Raw genomic sequence first — 16186 nt, 5'->3', positions numbered from 1 at the left:
CCCATCCCAGGCCCGTGCTGAAACCACATACACGCACATGCACACACACACAAAGGGAGGATGGAAACTATGACTTTCACCTATTAATACAAGATATCACTTGTTCCTCCCACCTGATGCTGAATGATTTTGTGGTTATCAAATAACCAATTAACTCAAATTGAACTAGGTTGACAATGATGGCCATTTAATACATATTCATGCATCTTTAATCATAGTACAGTAACAATGTATTAAATGACAATGTGAACACACTGTGAGAGTGTGAAAGGCGTCACTTGTAGTGACACACCAGCTGAGAGTTATTTTACATAGCTACTTCAACTAACATGTTTGCACATTCCTCTTATACCTAATAAATCACCCTTTGTCTTTGTAGATTCATATCTCATATTCTCATATTTGTTTTATTGTAATACTTTTAAGACATTTTAGTACCTTCATCCTAAAGTGAAGGGGCTGACATCTACATCACCTTGTCATTATTCCCGTATCTGTGCTTTAGTGCTCACCTTACAATCCTGTGAGCTCATAATCACATCATTGGTCTCTCAAGCAAAACCTTGTGTGCGGTCAGTCAATATAGATGCTGCATTTTGAGAAAAAGAAAAAGAGAGGACAAGATATATCATGTTAGAGGGAAATATTTCAGTCAGCTTTTTCAGAAAAAAGGAAAACACTGCCACATGTATTGATGGACCAATTACACTTTGTCCTATTAGTTTTTAAGGATCAATAGTGTAGACGCTCATCCAACTCACTTACCCAAAATCTGGCTTCTTTTTCTCGTGTTTTTCTCCAAATCTATCATGTGTTTGGACACCCTTGAAATGATGCTTAATCTTCTCACCTTCACTGCAACCTGTGCTGACTACTTAAGACGTGACAGAATTGATTAACTGGGACTGACGTGTTTAATCAATAACGATGAATCTGAGCAGCTTCTGCTTTTAGTTAGAGGGCAAACAACAGAGTTTAATGTTCTCATGTCACAAAGATGTACAGCTTTGGACTGAGCCCGAACATTACAAATGACAGAATGACTTTGTGTATCAGAAAGTACATTTACACTGAAAAGTGCTTGATTTTCAAGCAATCTGATCTAAAACATATGGATCTAATACTCTACCGCTTTTCACGTCACCTCTCTGAATCCCTTGTCACAACTATACGGCTGTAAATCAACAGCAGCGCCGCTTGAAAGGCAGGACGAGGGGAGAGACAGCGAGTTCACAAATATAAAATAACTGAACTGTCCTCAGGCAAAGTCAACACTGAATAATAAATGTTGGTGCTATCCCCCTGTCTGGATGATGGATTGAATTTTGCATTCAGGATTTGCTCTTCTCGCTTGTCTTATGGCGATACTATTAATAGCATTGATGATCAACCTCTAAAGGCTGCGTCTAACTGCTCCTGAGCTCCACACAGCATTAGCCAGAGGCTGCTGGTTTGACAGGTCATCTACACCAATTAACTCCAGTACGAAATGCTGTCAACAGGTGCAATGGTTTCAGAACTTCGGGCTTTGACGTGACATTTCAGCTTTTGGTGTAACTGTCCAGACAAAACAGTGATGATGAACACACTCACAAGTCAGTTTGTGTGCTGAAGGATGTCACTGCTTCTGTAGCGGGGATGTTGCTGAAACAGTTTTAAGAGCAATTTTATGATAAATTAAAGAAAAAAGAAATGAGGTTTGAAGAATTACACTCTTCCATGCAATGATAATTGTTTCTTGAGAGTCAGTTCAGAAGTGTGGTCTCCCCTGCTGCTTCCAATCATTTCTCCACACTGATCATCACAGAGGACAGACTAGGCCATTAAAGAGGATCAAGTGCCGGGTCGCTCATTCCCCCCAAGGGTTTTTATGTAAATTACCAATGAACACGCTTCTCCACATCACAACAGACAGAGCACAACAACAAGAGAGGCTGTCACTTCCTGTCAGACAGCTCTAATTACCAATCAGTGACCTGGGAAATAGACGGTGCAATGGTGGGGAGGTGGGCGGTGGGGGTGAGGGACAGAGAGGAGCAGATGATGCACAAAGCAATAACGGGAAGAGTCAAATGAATGAGGACACCGGGAGCTGCTAACAAACAGACTCTATGTAGGTGGCAATTGCTCCTCACTTCGTCCCCGCATGTGTCAGCCTGCAAGCGCTTTTCATTGTGTGTCAGTGTCAGTGTCGGCGTCATTTCTCCAGTTTAGTGACTGCCTGGGTGAGTGTTATTCCAAATATTAGCCTCAATTGACATGCACATACTAATTACAGCTAAATGTTCCATTATGTTCACCAGCTAGTTGCTAACTTTGTCTGTTTGTTGACTGGTGCTGGGCGTGTGGTCCACAGACAGTTTTAAGAGCTTTTCTTGGTGAAAGCAGCAGTTACAGAGAACCAACACAGTAAACCAAGACCAATAAAAAAAACAGTAAAGCAAAAACAATTCATTAATTAATTAGATCTGGGCTGAAGAAGGAAATTCTGTCAGGTGGTTACTAAGTTTTGTTTACTGTTTGATGTTGGGCAGGCAGGAGGACACAGAGCATGAAGTAATGCCTATAGATGAACTATTATGGACCTGAAAACCAAGACAATGAGCTGAAAGCTGCTGATGAAAGACCATTGAGTGTATAGGAGTGTGTGTTCATTGCTATGGCTGACTTTCATATTGCACACACATTTCATCCACATTCATTAAAGTGATATCAGTTACAGACACTTAAAAAACCACAGAGGTCGTTTTTTTTTTCTTTCTTTTTTTTTTAACCATCTTATATGACCCATACAATTCCTGAAATACCACACTTATACCGCCATGCCCGGACATAATGGACCTCAATTGTCATGGTTACTATAATAAACAGAGCAACTGTTGGTCACTAAAATAATAGTCAGGCTATTTTTAGGTTTAAGCACTAAAAGTACTTAAGCGATCTCGATTTTTCGTAACGTCATTCTCCCGCATGTCCTGTGTTTGACTGTCACGCACACTACTATGATCGCTAGATGTTACCTTAAAAAAAACCTAACTATGTGCCATGAAATGCTGTTGAACGTGGACCTTTTTTTTTAAAATTTTTTTTTTTACTTGGGGACACTCTTATTTAACGAGACTTTAAATATCTTTAGATGACAGTATTTATCTGTACTGTAAACAGCTGGGTTACTTTTTGCCCCAGAGAGTACTACAGTAAAAGCAGCTGCGTTCAAATAAACCTGCAATGTCACCCTACACATACAGATGAAACCTATGCACGATGCAAATCACACACACTTTGTCCTGTGAGACAGAAACCAGTGCTGTTGGTCACATTTCCTGACATGTACTGTTTCAGCTTTCTGGCAGGAAAGAAAATCTTATTAGTCTTTCTGTACTCAAAGTTGCCATGGCTCATCATTTTGTGTGTGTGTGTGTGAGAGAGAGAGGGAGTATGTGTGCATGGATACCTGTCTGAATGAGGGTGCTGCTGTGTCCAATGGTGACATTGCTCTTCCCTCCCTCTGATTGTTTTTAATGAGGCACAGATGGCTCCTCACTGTCAGCATCTCTTCCATTCATCATCTTTTCATCAGTCTACAGTGTAACAACACAACATAGAGGACAAAAAAAGCGCTGGTGGCAAAGTGCGCAGGCCCTTCACACAGGGACTTCCTTCCCTAGTGAAAGTAAAGGGGTGTTGTTTAGTTTCCACTCAGAAATGAGTCTGGGTTTTTTTTCTCGCTCAGACACAACATCACAAACACTGTCAGGTGGAACAGATGGGCGAGGATAGTAACTCGTCAGTTTGAATATCAACACTTCCCCTTTTAGAATTAATGTGCGACTTCATTCAAATGAGCTGAGACAGTCACACTTCCTCTGTTTGAGTCCTGCCCCCCCTGTCACCAGAGTGATGTTAGAAGAGCAAGAGCCACAGTGGGACAGGTTTCAGTTCAGTTCAGACTAGTCCTGCAGCAGCAACATCGCAGTTCAAGAGTTCGCTGGATCTGATTACATTCGCACAGCACAATAAACAATAAGAACAAGTTTCTCTGTCAGTTTAACCTCCTGAACCTCATGAAACACTAGACACAGAGGAGGAAAAGGTAATTTATTTTAATCTTAGTAAACCAACACATGCTGCAAAAGAATTATATGGAGATCTGTTTGCATTAATTAGCAATTTTTTTTTTTAAATCTAACATTTTTGCCCTTATTTATGCAGGATAGTGGAGGTATGATGGGAAATGGGGAGAGTGACATGATCACAACATACAGTACTGTGTTTTGTTTCATTGTTCAGAAGTATTATCAGCAAGTGTAATGTGAGATTGTAGTAGGCTATAGCGGCGCTGAGGGCTCAACACATGCAGCTGGATAGGTGAGTGGGTAATCCCATTGATTTTGGATCAATGGTCCGGGCTATATGGACATATGGCTATATTGCCTGGGTCAGCAGGCAATATACTAGAGAAGAGTTTATTCTACGGCCTCGCCACTGTCTCTCTTCGGAGAATGGAGACTGGCAGCAGCTTCAACCATCCGTCAGCTTAGGCCAATGTTTGGCTTCTTTGGGTTTGGTCTGGGTTGTGTCTCGTCGTGCAACATGGCTCTGCATATTAGAAAGTGTTTTGAGAGAAAATAGTATGGTGGAACCAGATACATAGGTCAGTGGGTAACGCCATTGATTTTGTAGTGAGAGGCTGGCTAGTATGTTGTAATAATGTCCATCAACTACTTCATAGATGTCTCCTGTATGAGAATGGTCACCTGCTGTCAAAGTTTGTGCACAACTGACAGATGTTTCCTGGGAACAAGTTGTGAACACAACATGAACATACAGTATTACCACCTCTTACACTTATAAAGCAAGCCCTAACACTAACCCTGCATAGGAAATAAGTGGATTTGATCAAACATCTCAAACAGTCCCCAGGCTAAACAATTTTTATCTCATGCAACTGACATCTAATAAATACTGACATGCAAAGACACAGTACAGCACGTGTCTTTTCAGCAGCAGTTGTAATTTTTAACCACACTTGTGAGGTTTGTTTGCTTCTAGTCATGTCTAGAGAGTTACAGTAAGGGAAAGAATAACAGGAAGGGGAGGAGCGACGCTTGAAGGCAGGTGCATCCAAGATGCAACAGACAAAAACTGTTGGAAAATACAGACCAGTTCTTAGATAAATACTGAAGTGAACAGAGATGTTTTGTCACAAAAGGTCTGCTGGAAGATCCAAGAACATCTTGTTAAATTACAGCATGTTTAATATCATGGTGGTATGGTTCAGGAAGTACACAGCATGTAGAAATCAACAGCAAACAAATCAGTATTTGTAGGATTGATCGTTATGTCTAAGATCTAAATGTCGCCAAATGTAAATGCACTGCACATAAACAACCACATAAACAAAATTACGCCTTCTTGGACAAACATGCAAATCAAGCTGACGACAGCCCGCTCTCACATTAGTGCAGTCAAGTGTTCGGCCAGCTTGTAGCAAAACCAAAACACTAATATAGCAAAGGGAAAATTACTTTAGCCACAACTATGTGAAGGAAATGAAAGTCCAGTATGAATGTGCACACCAGAGAAGTATTTAATGACAAAAGTGACAGTGCAGCCTTGTGACTGTGACAACTGGCCTACCAGACTAGAAGCCACAGCATGTTGATTAATTTAACACCTGTTTGCATGCTCATAACTTAGTGGCTCAGGCAGTATGTTGGTTGGACTGAATGCTACAAGCATGCTAGTGGTATCCCATTTTGACCTGTTCCTTGTCCTAAGACAGGATGAAAAATTCAGGAAAGATTTCTTAAATAAACCAAGACTTCTAACCAAGGCCGAGCGGTAAGACTGGTGGAGCCTGATAGATATACTTCGACCGAGCAGGAATTCCTATGAAGTCACCATTCAAGCCTGTTGGGCCAGCCACTCCAAGCAGATATTATGCAGAGTCAGGTCAAGCCTGCGAGTGTCTGCTCTTTGCTTGGCTGACTGGAGAATTTAAAGACAGCCTCGGGGAGTGCTAGGACAGGGTTAGAGAGAATGGTGTGGCCTCTTACAGCGCCCAGTAGATTTATGATTGCACACCCTGAAACCCACTCCAGAGCCTGCATGGTGACATTTTATATGAATGGTACTAGGAGGAGCGTCCATCCAATACATAATACAGTGGACTGCAGTTTCCCTAATAAAGTAAATGCCCCTGAAAATTCCAGGTTTTATCTAAACAACTCAAATTTCCAATAACGTGTGGGTAGAAAATGGTTTATCTGCCTGTTATTTGATAGGGCCACTTAAAATTCCGCCATGGAAGCCATTGAAGCTATATCCTGTGATTGACAGGAAAGAAATCTGACCGCTATATAGGCAAGAGCACACCTGACAGACAAGCCAGCAGCATGCTCATTATGTTGTGGATTATAAAAACTGCAGAATGAATTTAAATAGTTTGTATTTAAGCATTTTGGATATGAATTACAAATAAATGGGCTTTTATTAAAATAAATGCCTCTTGCATTGTTGAGGCAAATAAAACTTTTGTCACATCAGCATTAGTCATCAGCTTTAATTCATTATTCCTATTTGTTTCCAACCTTTCTGGAAATTATTTTGCACTCCTCTCATTCAGATAATTTGTATGTTTTTGCAAGTCTCTAATGTAAATAAATGATTTGCCTCTGCAGATATTTTTCTTAAGCATTCAGCTGCTTCTGCCATCATCTCTTCTCTGAAAACTGTAGCGTACTTATTCTACAACCTCACTTTTACTATCCAAGTTCTCCTGTGAAAAGACACTTTTCATCACTTTGTCATGTCCCCGTGTTGCTGTTGTATATTACACTTTTTTTTTCTCAGCACACAATGATGTAGTACACTCTGGAGCTGCTCCATTCAAGATGACAAGGACATTAACTCCATAAACACTTTGCCAGACTAATTCAGCTCTAAATCAAAAAGTCATTAATTTATGGCGCTGCCATTCTTTCCAAATGAGAAAATACAGCCTTTAACACAGAAAATACCATCAAGTGCTTTTACAGTCCTCTTTTTCACCTTTTTTTCTTACAGTCAGATCTGTGTGGAGCTGCACAGCAGAGTGAAAACACAGCTCAGGGGTGGAAAAAGCGTCCTCCCCTGCCTTGTTCTGGCCAGAGACACGAGTGTGAGTTTGTACCTGCTTGGTGCTTGCCCAGTCTTACTCAGACTCATCGTCCGAGGGATGCTTCCCCTCATCAGAGGCCTTGCTACTGAATTTAAACAGATAAAGAGGGAGACAGAGCAGAATGGGCAGCCTTGTAACGCTTTAATGAGCTGTCACGCCATCAGACTCAGACAGATAATTAGCCTTGATAATTTGTCATGTCATGATATCACTGGGCGGTTCATCTGCGCGCCTCTCTGTGGACTCATCGCTGATGATCTCAGGCTCTCCAGCGGACATCTGCTTGTCTTCTGGCTGCAGGTTCAAGGAGATGGAGGAGAGGGAGAAGAGGGAGAAGAGGAAGAGAGGGGGAGTGATTGTGATGGGTCAGAGATTAAGCAAACGGATGTTGATACCTCGGGGATTGCTTGTCCTCTGGGAAGTCTCACTCTTTTTATAGTCTCACTGCATGGTCGACTGGAAATGCCAGTGAGATCCCACACAGTCCACATGACACCTCATTTCTTCGCCTTGAAAAGGAACCCGACGCAGCGCTCATGTTTGCATTTTAAGTGCCGAGAACTTCCCATGACTTTCCCCCAACAGTGTCCAGATTTTTCAAACAAACATGTACCGACTCTCAGGAGGAGGCAGCTTGAGAGAGTCACTGTTTATCTTGCCGTTATCAGGGATTAATAGCATTCATGACGCATCCCTTGAGATTTATGCAGTGAAGAAGATATCGAGAGAAAGTCCACAAGAGAAACACGCAGTCATTGGTTATGTAAAGAATTTCACAAATGCAATGTGAGAAAAGCAGCGAGCATACCCACAAGCACCCGTGTGAACCGTGTGTGTGTATATGTGTGTGCATACGGTACAAACACACACACAGAGGCATAGTGCTGCACAAGCTACGAGGAAGATGAGAGGCTGCATCTTGTCTGTGGGTGGGACAAGATGAGCAGACAGTCCATGAGCTTAACAAGCTGTGAGCTGAGCTGGAGCTTTCAAAACTCCGGCCGAGCTCCGAAGAGGAGGAGGAGGAGGAGGAGGAGGAGGAGGAGGAGGAGGAGGAGGAGGAGGAGGATCAGGGGAGGCAGCACGGAAACATGGACATACTCCTCTCCTCTTTTTTTATTTTTTTATTTTACAGTTCACCTCGTGTCCATCTGTGTATCTCATTCTCTGTCAAACACAAACACATTTATTAACACAGTGGGTTTCCATTAAATGAAATTACATCCAGCTCTTATTTGTCCTAACGTTTTTGTTGGCTGCACATTCCAAACTGGGAGTCACAAGTTTTATTACTAGAGAGGCATGCACACCATGAGCTGAAGTACTTGTAGTTCATCATGTTTTTGCTTTTGTGTCCTTATAAGCTCCTCTTCCCTGGTACTAATGCTCCTCATTATCAGTGGTAGAATCGGACTTACTCATTTGGGAACACTGCTACTTAGGAATATATATATTATAAATCTTTTTCCTTTTTTTTTGAAAGTTGATTAATTCTACTCGTACACTACATTTCAGAGACAAATGTTTTTCTACTCTACTTTATTAAATACAAAATGATAGAGGAATATGCAGCACCTTGGAATATTAATGAAGTCACTATATTAAAATACAGCTCAGACATTAATGTATAGTAGTAAAAAATATTCCAGAAATATATCAAATGATCTTACATTAATAAATGGAATCTTGCATAATGAATAACCTGTGTAACATTTTGTAGGAGACTTTTTGCATCGTGGTATTGTTCTGAATACTTCTTCCATTGTTCATTGTATGAGATAGATCCTGCTGGCCACCAAAGGTCACTCGTCATAAAATTGGTGGCTGATGTTGACAAAATGGGCTGGTCAGCAGAGTTTCAGGAGGTCTCAGGAAACATGTCCTGTTCTCTGTGTTAACATTGGTGAAAGACAAAGGACATGATTCTGTACGTGTCACACAGTGGATCTGTCTGTCTTGATCTTAAACCGTTTTTAACCCTTCAGTTTCCACAGTACCCCTCCACTGCCGTCTGACACGCTTTCTTTCATAAGATTAACACTTTACAATAAGGGTCCCTTAATTAACATTGGTTAGTACATTATTAAGCATTAATATATAAACTAATGTGTTAATTAATGCTGAGTAATCCATACATAAGGATAACTAATGACATTATTCAACTTTTAATTTATTGATTAACTTTGAACATTAATTCACTGCTTACTAATACGCTACATTAATTAATGTGTTTCCTAACCGTAAGTAATACATAATAATGATTGTTAAAAATGTCTGTAAACAGTTAATTAATGCTTAATAATGTACTAACTAATGTTAATTAAGGGACCCATGAGGCTCAATTAACTTTTTAAAAGATAGGTGAAACTACAACCATTGATTTATTTTCATTGAAAATCTACATCTACATGTGCAAACGTTAGCAACTGCACACAAGATTTTTCCTACTTAAAGTCGGTTCTCAGTGCACTGGAGATTTTAAGTTTCCACATCACTTGTCGGCTGCAGGGACCGTTTTCAAACCAGTTGTCATGTCGTCACTTGCATGTCCACATCCTTCACAGTGAAGAGAGACTTTAACCCCCATTAACAGATCAATATGAAAACAATCTCCTGGTGACAAACTGTGCACATGTATCAGTCTGCTGCACTGTGAGGCTCACGCATCCAAGAGGCCAGATCTGGTTTTCTTACTGTAATATGCTGCTTCCTTTCTGTAGTTAGTGATTTGCCCAAACATCCAATGGAGTAAATGGAGTTTCTTTTCATGTGTCCAGAAAGATTAAAGTAAAATTACTGTTTTCACAGGAACATAGCTGAAGGTCCATTTTACAAAATGTGAGAGGAAATGACACCTGAGACACCTCGAAGAGAAAGAAACAGGCTGGGCTATAAATAACACCACGATCTGCAGCACAAACATACAATTAAAATATGAAGTGCACATTTTCCTCTATTGTTGCTATTGATGTACTGACAATACACTCTAATATTTTATACTCACCAGAGGAGCCTTGCAAAATAAAAGATGAATATCACAGATTAAACAGAGCTGTGGATGTTGTTTTATTATGCTTGTTCAGTATGGGATCATGATGAGATTATCATCAACAGGTGCAGAAAAACGTATTTTAGGCCCCACTTGCACAATTTTATTTCAATATGAAAAACAAATATATTAAAGAATAACAGGCTATTCATTTGATGTGCAGTTGACAGCACACCTCAAATAGTACACATGGAAACCAAACAAAACACTGAACATGGCACCTTCAACTTTTGGACACAGCAACTTTTGCGAACATGAGCACCACAGATCCCAAAACTGTAATTTTGTCATGAAATGAAATCAGATTTCACATAACTCAAAACAAGACAGTGTTGCAATACACAGAGGAATCCTTTTCTAATCACACAAATGATATTTATTGGACACTGTCCTTCAGCTATAGCCGGTGAAATCATCTCAGGCAAAACAACAAAGCAAAAAAATCAGTGGAGTAGAGAATATCCTGGCAATGAGAGGACGTTGCTGATGACAGAGTTAACAAGCAGAACAGCAGCAGGTTTATTCCTCCAGATGGGAAGTAGCTCAGGAAGCAGTGGTGAGTCTGATTAGGGGAGAAATTACTCATCAGCGGACCTGACTATCATCTCTGGTGTCTCGGGCAGGTTCATCCTCTCAAGTTGCTGAAAAGATGAAACCCCCTGAAATACGAGCAAGTTTACATTCCACCTTACATATAAAATTCAATTAAGTAAATACTTTCACTCTCTTGGTGCTTGTTTACACTGGTTGTCAACTTGGCTTAGGACCTGGCTGACAACTATATGACACCATAAAAAGGAAGATATTAAATATTCTCTGGAAAAATGTTGTGTAATGAGATCAAATAACTTTTTTTAAATTCTTTCAGAAACTCTAGAATAGAATAGAATAGAATAGAATTCCTTTTATTGTTATTGAGCAGTGAAGCACATGATATGTCTCTATGATCTCTCCCTGATAATTTAAAAATATAAAAGTAATATATAAAAAGTTAGGAATTTTTAGGTTGAGTAAGTAGAGTACAAATATATAAAAATTGCAGCAGTTCAAAGTGTCTAATGGGTGTGCGAGTCTTTGCAGATGGATCTCCCTTTCCTGAGGCAGTGAGTATATGGTACTGTTATGTCCTGCAGTTTGTGGAGCTGGAGGACATCTACCATACTCGCTCTATGGATCATTCTAACTGAACTGAACTGTTACACTGCTATAATGTACTCCTGTTCTCACACACACGCACTTTAAACCATTTTCCACTTTCCCCATTTATACCTGTGTGGTCAATAGCTATGTGTATGTGTGATTCGGCAAACTATAGAGTGCAAAGTCCTCTAACACCTTCACAGAGCTGGCACACGAGCTGTTGGTGTTTCATATTTATACTATGTTAAGGAATAAATCATTGTGTTGTAAACTCAATGCATCAGTGAAATATTCAGTGTAGGCTAGAAATTGAAATCCTGGATTTATAACACTGACAAATGCTAACTCGAGACTGGAGTTATCAAACCTTTTTTAGCTATACTGTAATGTGAAAGGCATCTTTCAAAAAGATCTCAGAAGGATCAAGAATTGTTGATTCATACTGTATGAAGCTGAGAGTTAAAAAGTCATCTAAAAGAGTCAATAAAGAAACCTCTGAAGTACAGTTCCTGAGTACAGGAATCTTTGAAGCTGGTTTACATCTCTGTTAATGACACTGGACACAAATAATAGCGTATGCTTACATGAAGACTGGAGTTCATGGCAGGACACCATAGGAAGCTGCTACTCTCCAAAGGCCTGACGAGCATACTCCATGATACTGCTGGGAAAAATGTTCTGTTCACTGATGAAGCTGCAAGTTGGATTGTTTGGTAAGAACATACAGCATGAAAAGGCCACTGCCCAGACATATTAAGAACATGAGTGTGCTGAAGCAGCTCTCCATTGTTCAGTTGTGCTGGTCAAAAATGAACTCATCCTTTCCACTGACACTTCTGTGACTTCAATATGAATCAAGTTTACACACTAGTATACAGTACTACCTCCAGGAAACAGGCACTGCAATGTCTGACGCTGACACATGCTCTCACCTTCTCCTGCCTACCGACTCTTACATGTTACTAACCTCCTGTCAGCTGGATACAGCCTTAAATAGAGTTTCACACTCACCTGAGCACTGAGTAGCAAAGTTCACTTTGCTTCAGACAGCTTAGTAGGTGAATGGCTGAATTATATTTTTCCCCTCAGGGCTTACCGTAGCTCGATGCACTGGTAGCAGAGACTATTCACCGATACACTATAACCTATTCAATTCAAATCAACTGAGCTGCCCTCAAAGCTTCCCATACAGGCGAACCCGCAGCCTGTGTCAAGGGCAGCTATGAATTATTCCCAAGCAGTAGCGAGTCAGAAAGTCGACTCAGAGCCTGTTAGCCTGTGGATATTACTCCTAATTCCTGCTGTATGATTGAAATACAATATCATCAATACAAACACAGGTTTAAGTTAAGTAAGAACACTTAAAGACCTACTGTGGAAACACATTTCGTTCTTTGTGTTTTTAACATGTTGAATGACAATAGAGAATCTAAATCTGATTCTGAATCTGAATTGCATAGATCTGGACTTGTGACTTTTTATGACCAATTAATGCAGAAAACCAGGAGTTCAAGTACCTTCTTGTCCCAGTAAGTGCAATTGTGCACAACATGATCACTTTGAATCAATTTCTCACTCACAGGTTTTGCACATGTTGAATCAAGAAGACCATCTTCATGTCTCTTTCATTCACAACTCTTTCTCATTATCGCTCTCTCATTCCTGGAATCGTGACCACATTTCCAGGCCCCATAGCAGTCATGACAAAACTGCATCTGTAACTACGTTCATCTACTGGTAAGACTTAAGTCGTGGGTTTTGTCGAAGCTGTGTGACATGTACTGATGAACTTGCTTGACACGTTTCAAGAAATGCAACCACTTATTAACCACTTACTCATATAATTATCTTCCTTCGTGAGCGACAATGGCTGTTTGTCCTTGGCAGTGTTACAGCTACTGATAATGCAATAGCTGTCATTATATTATTGTGGTTGTTGTCTGCCACCCACTGAACCTCAGAGAAAGGTGACTGACAGAAATGTTTTTTCCATAAAGTATCATGCTCACAGAAAAAAAAAAGCTACACATGAATGATTAATGAAGCTGTCATGTTTTCACAAGCACAACAGCAAACAGTCTCAGTGCATCCACCCATGTGTTCATACTGTAGTACTAAAGAAACAGACAAAGTCATTGACCTTACACACATGCACGTGTAACAAATGGAATATATGCAAAGCAGATGTCCAGCCTGTTGTCTTCTCTTCCTCTTGCCCATCTCCATCCCTTTGTTATTTACCCATAATGCTTCAGAGAAACCACCACACAGTCTTTAGACAGCTGCTGTCCAGCTCCAGATTGCGCCAGATGCGAAGTTGGAGGAGAAAAGGGCTGAGGTGTTAAAAGTTAGTAGGAGGTCTGATCACCTCTATGAGAGCTCCGCTGTGAAGCATCCGAGCCCCAGAGAATTGCTGCTGCCCACGTTACAGTCTTTAAATAAAACGCTGCCCTGAATATACTGCTCTCTTCCCGGCTCTGAGCTCAGTTTCAGACATGCGGCAGAAAGCAGCGTGCCTACATGGCCTAGATGCAAAGCCCTGCTCAGCACAGTAAAGTGCAGCAGTACAGCACGACACAGGACAGAGTGGTCAGATGACAGTACAGAGACCTTTGTGTTTTCTAAGACACAACCTACGCTACAAAAGTCCGCCAGAGCAGGGAGATGATTTTTTACCAGTTTCTATCGCAAATCCAGGTTTTAAAAGTCCCCCGATGTAGTAAGTAATTCACTGAGGAAGAAAATATTCTCTAGGGGTATGGCATGATTTTGGACTGAAAGATCCTTTTGATAGAAAGTTGAGTTTACTCATCACAGGGAGTACTGCCCAGTCTGCACAGTATCACTTTATCATGTCTGAGAAAATCCCTCCTCATGATGTCATCCGTGTTATCTCGCAAAAATCCTTTCAAGTTCGACAGGAAGTCTGAATTCTTGTCTGTACTTGTGTGCACCTATAAAACGTCATCACTCACAGCCCAAGCACTGTTCAAATTCAAAATCTGCATTTAGGCAAATGACCACAGGTGTTCTCGCTCTACCTGTTTTATCCACAGGTACAGGTTACACTAAAGCTGACTGGTGTGTAGACAATGTGCAGTGTGCACAGCACATCAATCTGTAACAATAGTAAAGAATTGGAGCCAGGATTTGCTGAAAAAACCTGTTTTAACACTAAATTATTTTAGTAACATGTTTGCTGTTGAATGTGATGCAATAATGCTCTTTAAGTTTTGTTAAAACTTTTTCAGGTGTTTAAGGTCAAGTCATCTTGGCAACTTGCCCTTTAGTACATTACTAATGTCTCCTCGTCATTTTGATCATTTTGAGTTAATTCCTTTTGGAAGATAAATTTTGGTCCCAGAAATGTAATATGTGCTTCTGCTGGATTGGTTTGTTTGAAGTTGAGGCCAAGGGTCATGTTTTTATTGGACAATTTTGTGACTTGAAATGAAGAAAAATGTTAATTTTGCCTCTCTTTCTCGCCTGATTTTGTTACGGCTGCTGAATCGAAATATAATCACAGGAGGCCACCTGAGCTATAGTGATATCAGTACATTTGTTGTCCCAATTGTAAACTAAGCACACTGTATTTGCACAGCCTCTGGAGTTTTCATTCCCAGGATGCACCTGCAAAGTCAGAGTTCCCAGGTAAGAATAAACTTGGTGTACTCTCCGTATGCAGGAAGCCTGCAGGTTTCTACCCAGCAGGAAGCGTCTAGTGAAAAGAGATGTGGTATTTGTACAATCCAATGTTTTTTGGAAATTGATTTGTCAATTTTTAGGTCTTACATGTGGGTTGAGTATATTTCTACTCCTACAACAACTATCCTTGTAAATATTTTTGCAATGTCATTGGGAAAACACTATGTTACTGGAGAACACTGTCCCTTTGAAATTAAAATTGCTTCCCATTCATTTTTATGGCACCAAAATGTACCAGTCCACTAATGGAGGCCTTGTGGTAGGCAGCAGCCTGTAGGACATTGGGTGAAAGCTGGTCAACCTGAGGCATGCACAGGATTTGCTTAACAAACGATGGCAAGCAGGGATGGACACAGGATGCAAACGAGGCTGAGATAATGAGACTGAGGCTGGTTTCTGTGTGTCACACACACACACACACACTGATGGAGTGTGCATCATGGTTGTTACCTAAGAAGGTAAAAAAAAATATTTAGAAAATATTTTAGAATCAAATCAAATCAGGTGAATGAATCAAAGCAGCACCACAGCTCATGAAGTGAATCCAGAGGATGATTTTCTTTTTGGAAGACAGCGATGACACCTGTGGGTGACGATGTTGATGTTTTAGCCTTTTAGCCAAATCCTGATGCATTTCCAAAGATATTGTGTATTTAATGTTGTTCCTATTATGCAAACTCAGAAAAAAGCCTCCCCTGCTATTCTCTTATCTCCAACCAGCACAAGGAAGAGATTAGAGGAGTGTTATACACAGAAAAGTATAGAGGCATATTAGCCTGTATCAAACTCTAATTTAGATGGTAATGAACAAGTGCAATGCTTTCATTATGATTAGTCTTCAGATGAAGCAAAGCTATTGATGGAAAATTGTCTTAGAAACAGGCTTGTTGGCAGAAGGCCACCTTTGCAATCAGGCATAAATTCTCCACATCAGTGCTCACTGAGAATCAGGCTGAAGCTCATTCGATGCGATAGTGATACAGTACGTCTAGTGGGAATAGATAACTTGAAAGATGTTCAGAGGTTTTAAAAGGAAGTTCAGCGTAAAGATGTGTTGAAAGGAAGTTCCCCATCTGCACTTCTTATTCCTGGACTTCATTACAGAGTGTGTAATGGAAAAATCTTTTGGT

Source organism: Trachurus japonicus, chromosome 14 (genome assembly GCF_045865225.1).
Source record: "Trachurus japonicus isolate A0001 chromosome 14, Traja_1.0".
Taxonomy (NCBI): Eukaryota; Metazoa; Chordata; class Actinopteri; order Carangiformes; family Carangidae; genus Trachurus; species Trachurus japonicus.
Note: the sequence above shows the minus strand (reverse complement) of the source record.